We start from the raw sequence: 10,343 nt of genomic DNA, 5'->3' as shown, positions 1-10,343 counted from the left end.
CATTTCAGTCTTTTACCATTTTAAAAAGAGATCACTTAAGTGGGTGCTAAGAGATGAAATGGGAGGTGCTAGTAGAACGACTCAATAAAAATAGACTTGGAAAAATTAAACTTGTTGGAAGTAAAGACAATGGACTGTGGGACTCTAACAAGGTTTTTTTTTCTTAAATTATTGCCATGACCTCATGAAGAGAAAGCTAGAAACCACTATTGTAGACCATAGGCAAGCTCTCATGTCACCTCCTCTGGTGCTCTACCTTTTCACTGAAGACAACCTTGTTATGGTGTTACCATTCGCTTGTGTAAAACCTTAATTGGAGCTAATTGAAGATAGTCTTCGTTGGTAAGTATCAAAAAATTTTAGAACGGTCCTACTTACTCTCAGAGACAAAACTTAGGAAATAGGATGTAGTTTAGTAGATATAGGGAGATCCAATTTGTAGGCAATTAAATCAACTTTCCAAAATATAAAAAATGCCAAAATATTTGGGGGAAAGTTTGAGATTAGTTTGAATAACTAAAGTTATTTGGCATAAGTTGCAACCTCAAATAAACCTACTCACCAACTTGAAATTCACTTTCAGATTGATTCTTATCAACTTAAATTTCAAGCAAATGCCCCTTTAAACGATGTAGAACACAATCACAAGCTATAATTCTTGCTCGAGTAGCTTAAAAACAAGGTCATGTTTTGTATAAGCTGCATCAACTAGTGGAGGCTGACCATAAATTGCTTCAATTGGCATCATCCTAATTTGAGACCTAGATGGTGGTATTATACCACAATTCCGACCATACCAACCATTTGACGCAAGGTGAAGGTTAAGTACTCACAAAATTGTCAGCTCACGTTTTGGTATGGCCCGTATGGGCTACACATTTTTGGTATTTTTATCAAAGTGAAATTTTAAATTAAAAAAAATAAGAGTCGATTATTTACAAAAGTCAACTTTAGCTCTAGAAATTGGCTTCTAGAAGAAGTAGAAGTCCAAAGCCTGAAAAACCACATCCAGCAAAAGCTTGTTCATTACAGAAGCACATAAGTTAAAAATTGATGTTCGTTTGATAACTTTTTATTGTTGGATTATGATAAAATGACTAGAATACCCTTAATGTTGATAATGCATCCAGAATACACAAAAAATGAACAGAATACCTTAATAAATATATATAATACATTTATATAAAAAATTATAAAAATTATTATTTTTCAATTTAATAAATTTATAAATTTTATAATTCTATCAAAATTTTGGCAGCATCTCCTCTTAAAAATGAACATATGAAATTTTCTTGATAAAAAAAATACTCACATAATATATAATCCAGCATCCACATAAAGATGAAGGGAGTTTGGTAATAAAATAGTGATGATGAATTGGTTTTGATCTTAGTAATAAAGATAAGGGTATTTTAGTAGGAATCTCCTTTTAGAAAAAAAATGATATTTTGATAAAGATGAAGGGTATTTTGTAATCCTCTTTTATTTTTTAAGGTTAGCTTTGGTTAAAATTTTCATTAAAGATGAAGGGTATTTTGATAAAGATGAAGGGTATTTTGATAAAGATGAAGGATATTTTGGTAGTCCACTTTTATTTTTTAAGGTTAGGTTTGGTTGAAAATCTAATTAAAGATGAAGGATATTTGGTAAAGATGAAGAGTATTTGATAATTCTCTTTTGTTTTTTAAGATTAAGTTTGATTGTAAATTTGATTAAAGATGAAGGGTATTTTAGTAATCTCCTTTTATTTTTTAAGGTTAAATTTGGTTGAAAATTTGATTAAGGATGAAGGGTATTTTGATAAAAATGAAAGGTATTTTAGAAGATGAAGGGTATTTTGGTAAAGATGAAGAGTATTAGTAACTCATTTCATTTTTAAAGGTTAAATTTGGTTGAAATTTTGGTTAAAGATGAAGAGCATTTTAGTAATTACACTTGAGCCGTTTTACGTTTTTGGTTTTCTACAAAAGTCATTTGAAAATGCCCCTCTTGGACAATTTCTTTTAGGAGCTACTTTTGGACTTCAATTGAAATCCGTGGGAGCCAAAAAAGCCCAAATAAACATCATTTTTCTAGCTTTTTTGGCTTAAAAGTAAAAAAATAAAAATAAAAAAAAAAAAAAGCTAACTTCTAAAGCTCAAATGAACAGGGCTGAAATAATTAAAGGAACCCCAATTCGTTGGAAATATAATTCTATTCTCTTAATGTCTTATTAGGAAACCTTGATGGAAGGAATTCTGATGAAAACGAGAGAAACTCTAGGTCCTTTACTTTCATCTATATAAGAAAGATTGGCACCATTAAAAGGCAATCGACCATAACGTTGGAAGCATTTATTTCTAGCAAATTGCTTCTAACCATCAATAAAGGTATATCCTAGCCGATCTTTAAAATAGAGATAGAGGAGAAGGTGAGTCTAAAAATCAAAGAGCGTGGATCAATTTGATATGTGTGGAGTAAAGGGAAAACAATTCACTTCACCAAATTCATCATCAAATTAGATTTTGATATCAATGGCTCAACAAGGTTGGTACAATATGTTGGAGATATTTTGTGGTCTTAAAACAAATATTCTAAATCTAAAGAATAGGTTTTAAAAAGTAAAGGTTAGAAAGAACTTGTCGATTTTGATGTGACTGAAGCACGGAAGAGCGGCTATCCTTAAAACTAAATCCGTCCCTTTTAGGATGATATCCACAGTGCAAAAGGCTCTAGCGGTTGGTTTCCCAAATTCAACAGTTACGCTCCTGTTAGTCATGCACTCAAAAGTAGCAAATCTACAACAAACTCAATCAGTTTAGTATGATCTGTGAGATTTAGTAGGGATGTTTAGAGTAAATCATGTAGAGGAGAGAAAGAGAGATCGGCAAGTTTTTTTTTTTTGTATTAACTTCTAAGGCACATTTTTCTAATGTAGTAGAATGCCCAACGATACAAAGAATCCCAATAGCTTAATGGATTAAAGAGAGAGAGAGAGACGTTTGGACCCTAAATGACCCATTTCAAAACATTGGAGGATCAAAACGGTCAACAAACATTAAGATGGAAGGAAGCAATGGATCTAATAGTAACATGGACCAATCAAATTTTAGCAAAAAGTGGGTGTGCCTTCACGCGTACCCACATATGGCTTAAATTCAAGTTTTACACCATCCCCCCCTCTTGTGCACGTGTCGCATTAAGGTTTTCTGACGAGTCTGTCCCAAATACAATGAGTTGCAATCCCATGATGCCTTGGGCCCTCATGTACATGCGAGGCCCACTTTCTTTCTCATTCATATTCAAGCAAGTGAGAGAGTAGAATCCTTTAACTAAAAATTTGAAATAGTTGTATCTACAATTCTCACAAACAATAAAGTTAAAAGAATCTTTAACTTTCAACTTATACAAAAAAGGGAAAAAAAATAAATTTAGCTTTTGTTTCAACAATTAAGGAAATCTCTACACTTTACAAATAACACTCAAAAGGTCATGAGTTCAAACCTTGTCTCCAACAAAATATAAGAATAAAATACATAATAAAACTATGAATTTTACAACACTATAATTTTGATTGAATCCTAACATGATAGGTTCTTAAGATATAGTTGATTTTGAACGATTCTCATAGATTATGGTTATTCGACTAAATCATATAAAGTTTACATGTGGTATCAAAGCATAAGTTACAAAAATCTATATATCCTTGAACTATTTTCACAATGTTGCTCAACCTTGTTCTTGATTTCTTAAAAAATTAAACTGTTTAATCAAGAAGTTTTCACCCAAGATCAAATCGATTAAAGTATTTTTTCGATGTTACAATTATAAAATAAAACTTGAAGATTCAAGTTTGGTTATTGCAAAACCTTCAAGATTCAAGTTTTGATTTTCACTAAAAAAAAACTTTAAAGATTTAAGTTCGATTTTTACAAAACCTTCAATATTCAAGTTTGGTTTTTGCAAACCTTCAAGATTCAAGTTTCGATTTTCACCAAAAAATCTTTAAAGATTCAAGTTCAGTTTTCACCAAAAACCTTAAAAGATTCAAGTACGATTTTCACCAAACATTAAAGATTCAAGTTTCGATTTTCACAAGCCTTTTAATATTCAAGTTTTGATTTTGGAAACCCATTCAGGAATCGATTTCAAAAGGTAACTCCATTGGTCGATTTCGAATTTACAATCCAAATTAGTTATGGATTTCTTGGATCAATTTAAGTTTTTCCATATTTAGTTTGATAGCTCCCAATTTTTAAGGTAATCTTCTACTCTAGTTTGATATGGAAGTTGTAGACATGAAATGTTCACCATGAACCTCAATGCTACATTGTTTGAAGTTGCCACCATTCTTTTTTGAAAAATGGGTGTGAATGGACACCTGAATTGATTTTTTGAAAATCATTTTTTCTATGGCATTGTAGTGACTCTCATTTATTGGAAAGGGCAAGGTCTACCTAAGATCTAGGTAAGAAGGTCCAGTTAGAGGATGGGGAAGGTGTTAGGCACTCAATCCTCTCTACCAAAGGTGGTTACCTTACTTGGCCATTTTATTTTGTAAAAACTTGAGAAAATAAATATTAAAAATACATGAGAATGTATGATAAGGGTGGTGTGTGCATTAAAGTGAAATGTCCTCTTTTCAAAAGGGTTTTGATTTCAAAGTAACATTAAGGGCATTCTATGGAAGAGAATGACCCATGTAGTCACATTGCATTTGAGAATATGAATGTAGATTTGAGTTTTAGAGAGACTCCATGATGGAATTCCCTTGAGGCCACAACCTTGATGCATGTATGCATGGCTAGAAACTTAGTGTTTCACCCCATCAAGAGGGTGACACATTTCTTCATCATTGTCATGCATAAGTGAGTGAGTGCATTGTGTATAAGATAATGCATGAGTTTATGGTGAAAAGGGCTTCAATCCCCATCTTTTCGATCAAACCTTAGTCCAATCTACCGAGGATGAGAGAGGGTATACATTACATCTTAGGGATTTTTAAAAATAAAGAAAAGAGGGTTAGAAGAAGAGAATGCAAACTTTAAAATAAGTGAACTACATCTTAAACCCCACCTTGTCCCTTGATGAACTTGAACCTTGAAAGGTGGACTTGAGAGTTAAATGAGATGGTTGAGGGTTGAGTGGGTTGAAGTTTAGAAGATGAGAGAGTGAGTAGAAATTTTGGTAGAGTTTTAAGTTGAGAAATGGTGGCTTGAGAGCATTAGTTATTCTTAAAAAATGAGGGTATTTATAGAGTTTTTGAAGAACTTTTACGGATAAAGTGGTCCACCTTAAAAATAAAGAAAATGGACATGAAGTTTAAGTTGTTTCTTTTTGGATTTTCCATTTGTATGAGGGTAAAGATGACATTTGTGAAGAAACCCTAAAAGCATTCTTCGATCTTTGGTAAATAGAGATGAGAGAACAAAAGTACTTTTGGGAGGGTGAATAAGGAAGTGACATGTGTAAAGGTGGAGTGGTAGGTATAAAGTAGACCTTGGTTTATTTGTAAATAACTTATAAAGCAAAGGTGGAAGTGTAGTTTTGAAATTAACTAATGAAAAACTAAAAGTACTTTTGAGAGGGTGAATAGGAGAATGACATGTGTAAAGGTGAAGTGGTTGGTGAAAAGTAGACATTGGTTCATTTGTAAATAACTTATAAAGCAAGGGTGGATGTATGTTTTTGAAATGGACTAATGGGAGAACTCCATATATGTACTTGAAGATTCCCACCTTTTGAGGGTATGATTGGAAATTTTCTCACCTTTATGGATTATTACTAAAGAACTAATAACTTTTTTGGTTTGACTAAACTTTTTGAGAAGGACATTTTTGAGATTTCACGAAGGGAAAGTTGACTCTCCAATTAGATGATACATTAGGTATTGGGAGCTTATGAGGAATCGACATGTGTCATCTTGTGAAGGGGTATGAGAGAATGGGTTTGGAGTAGGCTTGGTGTTGGGCTTGGGTTTGGGTTAGGATATGGACTTGGGCTTGGGCTTAGAATGGATTTGGTTTTGGTTTTAGGATATGGACTTAGGTTTGGGCTTATGATGGACTTGGCTTTGGGTTTGGGTAATTGGGTTTAGGACTTAGAGAATGGGCTTGAATTTAGGTTAAAAGATGGACTTTGTTTTGGGCTTAGATTTGGTTAGAGAGTGGACCATGGTGAGGGTATAGGTGATGGATCGGTTAATAGATAATTAATACGAATTTGAAGTGGGTTAGAGATAAGGTTAAGCATGCAAACTATATGACATGATGCATGTATGCATGAAAATGATGCCAAGTGGCAATGCGGGTCCATTCAGAGGCTTAAGTCTAACTCGGAATCAATTTGAGAAAATTTGGATTTTCTTAACGGGTTCGTGCAAATTTGGGTATCTATAGGTTGATTTCGAATTTACAACCCAAATTAGTTATGGATTTCTTGGATCAATTTAAGTTTTTCCATGTTTAGTTTGATAGTTCCCAATTTTCAAGGCAATCTTCTACTCTTCACATTACTGAACCAATGATTGTTAGGGGAACAAAACTGGGGAAGCTTCCCCGTACCAAAAATACTCCTAGAACCTAATTTTCTCCCCCTTTCAACCACTCTAAAACAAAACCATTAGCAAATTTATGATATCCTTTTTGAATGCCCCTTCATACACTACACCCATATGAAGAAACATCACCACCATCCCACCCTAGGTTCTTACTCCCATATTTAGCAACAATCACCTTCCTCCAATATTTGAATTACAAGGATATAACTAATAACCATAATGAAGCAAAATAAAATAGTTTTGAATTCAAAGGAAAAGCTGAAACTAACCTGGGGAAGTGCTTTCACACAACTTCTATATGTAAATAACATAGACACCATCTCCTTCCCCTCTTGGACAAGGGTGTTATGCATGTTTTTCAACATAAACCATCAAAATATCTATTGAAGAAAATATCACAGATGAATATGGTGAAAAACTAACATGGTTTTTAGGAACATATTTGTATTTAGCATCCTAACAAGCTAACCAGAAATGGATCAACTGATTGAATAAATGATTAGTTTCTAAGATATAAAATGAGGAAAATAATGGGGTACTATACCAATTGATTGACAACTTTTGTGTTTTCCAACAACAGCAGCCGATAAGCAGAAACATCACCATACTTTATAAAATGAAACCATTATTAAGAACTTCAATGAATTATATAGAAAATGAGAACATAGAGAAATAGAAGTTGTGTCAATGCCTAATCCTACAAAGGAAAAGTTATTTAAAATAATGATGGCACTCAGATCATGGATCTTATAATCCTGAAGAACAACTAAGTTGGCACTCAACTTTCTAATCATGTTTTTGCCCACAACTCTACTCTCCAAGCTACATAACCTACTTGCATTCCAAGGTAATATTTTCAATGTCATCAGGTACCGTACATTGTCTTCCCTCTTTTGAGGCTTCATGTCTGCATTATCCCTAGAATTCAAGTGACTAGCCAGCCCCTGCACCTCCCTTTTTAACCTCATCCCTTGTTCTTCTTTGAGCTTTGACGCACTTGACTAAGAAATCATATTCTTCTACAATGATCTCCCACCTCTCAACAACTAAGGCTTTAGAATCTTTTGCCCTTGCCAACTCAAAAGTGGGACTGAAATATGTTTTCCCATGTCTATAATGTTATCCTGAACTATCATCGAAATGCAAGGGCTTATTCCTTAAGATTTTGTTTGTAGGTGGGAGTCAGTTCTTCCCAGATAGTCCATTGTTTTGTCTTTGGTGTTATATTTTCTTTTTTTCTTTTCTTCCAATATTTTGTTCTTGATACAAATGGCCTTCCTATTCTAACTTGGAAAGGACCTGTTTTTTTTTAGCAAAGCTATAAACGTGTTGGTACTACTAGGCAAAGTGGTTGCCTATGCATTGAACTTTACATGTTTCTTGTCAAGTGACGCCAAAATTGAGACCTGAGGGATCTTTTAAGTGGCCTCACTTCGAGTAAGTACCATTCAAAGTGCGTTAGCTTGATGATAATAAAAATAAATAGTGCTGGCACATTACATATTCAATAATCTTGTCTAAGCATATTGCATAACTTAGTCAAAGCAATGTAGTCTGGGAGGACCTGATGGGGTTGGGTCAATGATAAAACTAGCATAAGAGCTCACTCTCTCTGGTTGTATAGTGCCCCTAGTCCAAACGAATGACATTGCCTGCTTAAGGTTTTAACCTGGCCAACTTTAAAACACATCATACCATATAGTGTTAAAAGCTTATAGTTCAGGCTCTAAACATTGACCTACTCCATGTGGGAATATGTCATGATCTTTTTGGTGCATCTACTTAGAAAAGGAGAAGGGGTAGTGAGACCAAGAGATTAAACTGGAGCTGTCATGTGTATTTGATGGAATAGAAGATGGAATTGCAAGTGCTTATAAAATGGGTGGTTCCTTACTTATTTTGTTTCACGTTAGGATACTTCTATGGGATTAGGTTGTGCAACAATAAGTATTAGTGTCATCCCAAAAGTTGGGATACCTTGTTATATAAAAAAAAAATATTATACTATCTAGGTCATTGATCTCTTAAGACCCACTTTCAAAATCAAAGGATTGAAATTCATATCCAAATATTGTAACCTAGAGATTTTATCAAAGTAAACCTCATACAAGTATAAGTATTACCTCTCTAATGAAAGCTTTTGCGACAAATACAGCTAGGGTAATGTTTCGTGCAACTAAACATTCCAGTCAACTTTTTCTCAAACTCCAGACCAAACAAAAATAAAAAATAAATGGGCAGTTAGTAAAAAGTAGAAACATCAAGCTACTAAAACATTATTGTTTTAATAGTAAAGTAGTTTATATTTCAGATCATATAAAAACTACCTCTTAGACAAGTCCATCAAGCAAACTACTTCTTGCTTCATCCTTTTCCCTCCTCCTTTATCTGGACTTGGGATTGACAATGTAAAATGTTTAATTTTACATTAGCAAAGTTAAAAAGGTTTACCTAATAAGAAAAAAAAAAGTATGAGTTAGTAACAAGTAAAAAAATTGATATCGTAAGAAATAAAAAATATGAGATATGAGATACCAATAATAAAAAAAATATATAAGATACTAACAAACAAAAAATATGATACGAGTTAAGAAAAGTATATGAACTCTTATACCAACATACTATAGTATATGTGTAGCTTACACATTCCAAAATAAAGAGTATATGTACAAAAAGTAATTCTTACATATGCTGATATAATTTAAAAAATGCCAAAAAGTTATCGATGTTACTTAGTATTTAAAACAAAGTAGTTTACTAAAAACATTAGAGAAAAAATTGTAGATACGTGATCATCGATTACGAGTATCACACCTACTAAGGATTGGAGTTGGTACCATTCATATTATAAGAGGGTGTGAAAGGTCACCTAATGTACATTTTTTTAGAAAAGTTACATTTTAGCGTTTAGTGGCTTGCTTGGAGAGAAGGGAAGGTGTTAGGCACCATTTTCTCTCCATCAAGTGGTGGTAACCTCAACACAACTTGGTTATTTTTAATTGAAAATGCAAAACAAGAATAAAGTATCACGTGTCGATAACTTGTACCTTAAGTAGGGATTTTCTTTCGACTTGATTATGGGATCATCCCATCGAAAGGGACAATCCCTATAAACAATTAGCCTTGGGGTTTACATGTATTTTTGAAAAAAGTGTTAGCTATAGTTACAGATTCATTCTCATGAGTTGAGAAGAATCCAGATTCTAAAAGCCTAAATTTTTTTTGAAAAGGTTTAAAACTAATTTTTATTTTTGAAAGAGATTACAACCCCTATACTTTCAACTGAACCAAAGTCCGATCTATCGGAGATAGAGGAGGTGGGGCATTACATTCTAAGTCCTTCTAAAAATAAAATAAAGAGAGGAGGGGGATTATAGAAGAGGATAGAGAGAGAGAGAGAGAGGGGTGAGTGATCCTTTGACCCACCTTGAGGCTTCCAAGTTTTCTTCTCTTTCCTTTTCTTCTTTCTTCTTCTGTCTTCTTCTTAATGGAGGAAGAGAGCATATATATATATATATATATATATATTAGAAGGTTTATGCGAAAATGTGAGAGTAGAGGATAAATGAGTGAAGAGTTGAGTTGAGAGATGATTTTTTTATGTGGGACTTTTTAAGAGTTGGTAACCATTTTTGAAAGGGAATGAGAGGTATTTATAGGTGTTGGGAAGATATTTAGGGGTATAATGGGGTGGATTCTTGGGAGAGTAGAGAATGACATAGGTTTTAAAGGTGAAGGATATGAAATTTAAAGTTGATAGGAGGGTAATTGTGTAATGAGTAAAAATGGATAGTGTTTGGATCCA

The sequence above is a fragment of the Akebia trifoliata genome, chromosome 16 (genome assembly GCF_017979445.1).
Source record: "Akebia trifoliata isolate Shusen 1 chromosome 16, ASM1797944v1, whole genome shotgun sequence".
Taxonomy (NCBI): domain Eukaryota; kingdom Viridiplantae; phylum Streptophyta; class Magnoliopsida; order Ranunculales; family Lardizabalaceae; genus Akebia; species Akebia trifoliata.
The sequence above is the reverse complement of the archived record's forward strand: the minus strand, read 5'-3'. Positions refer to the sequence as shown.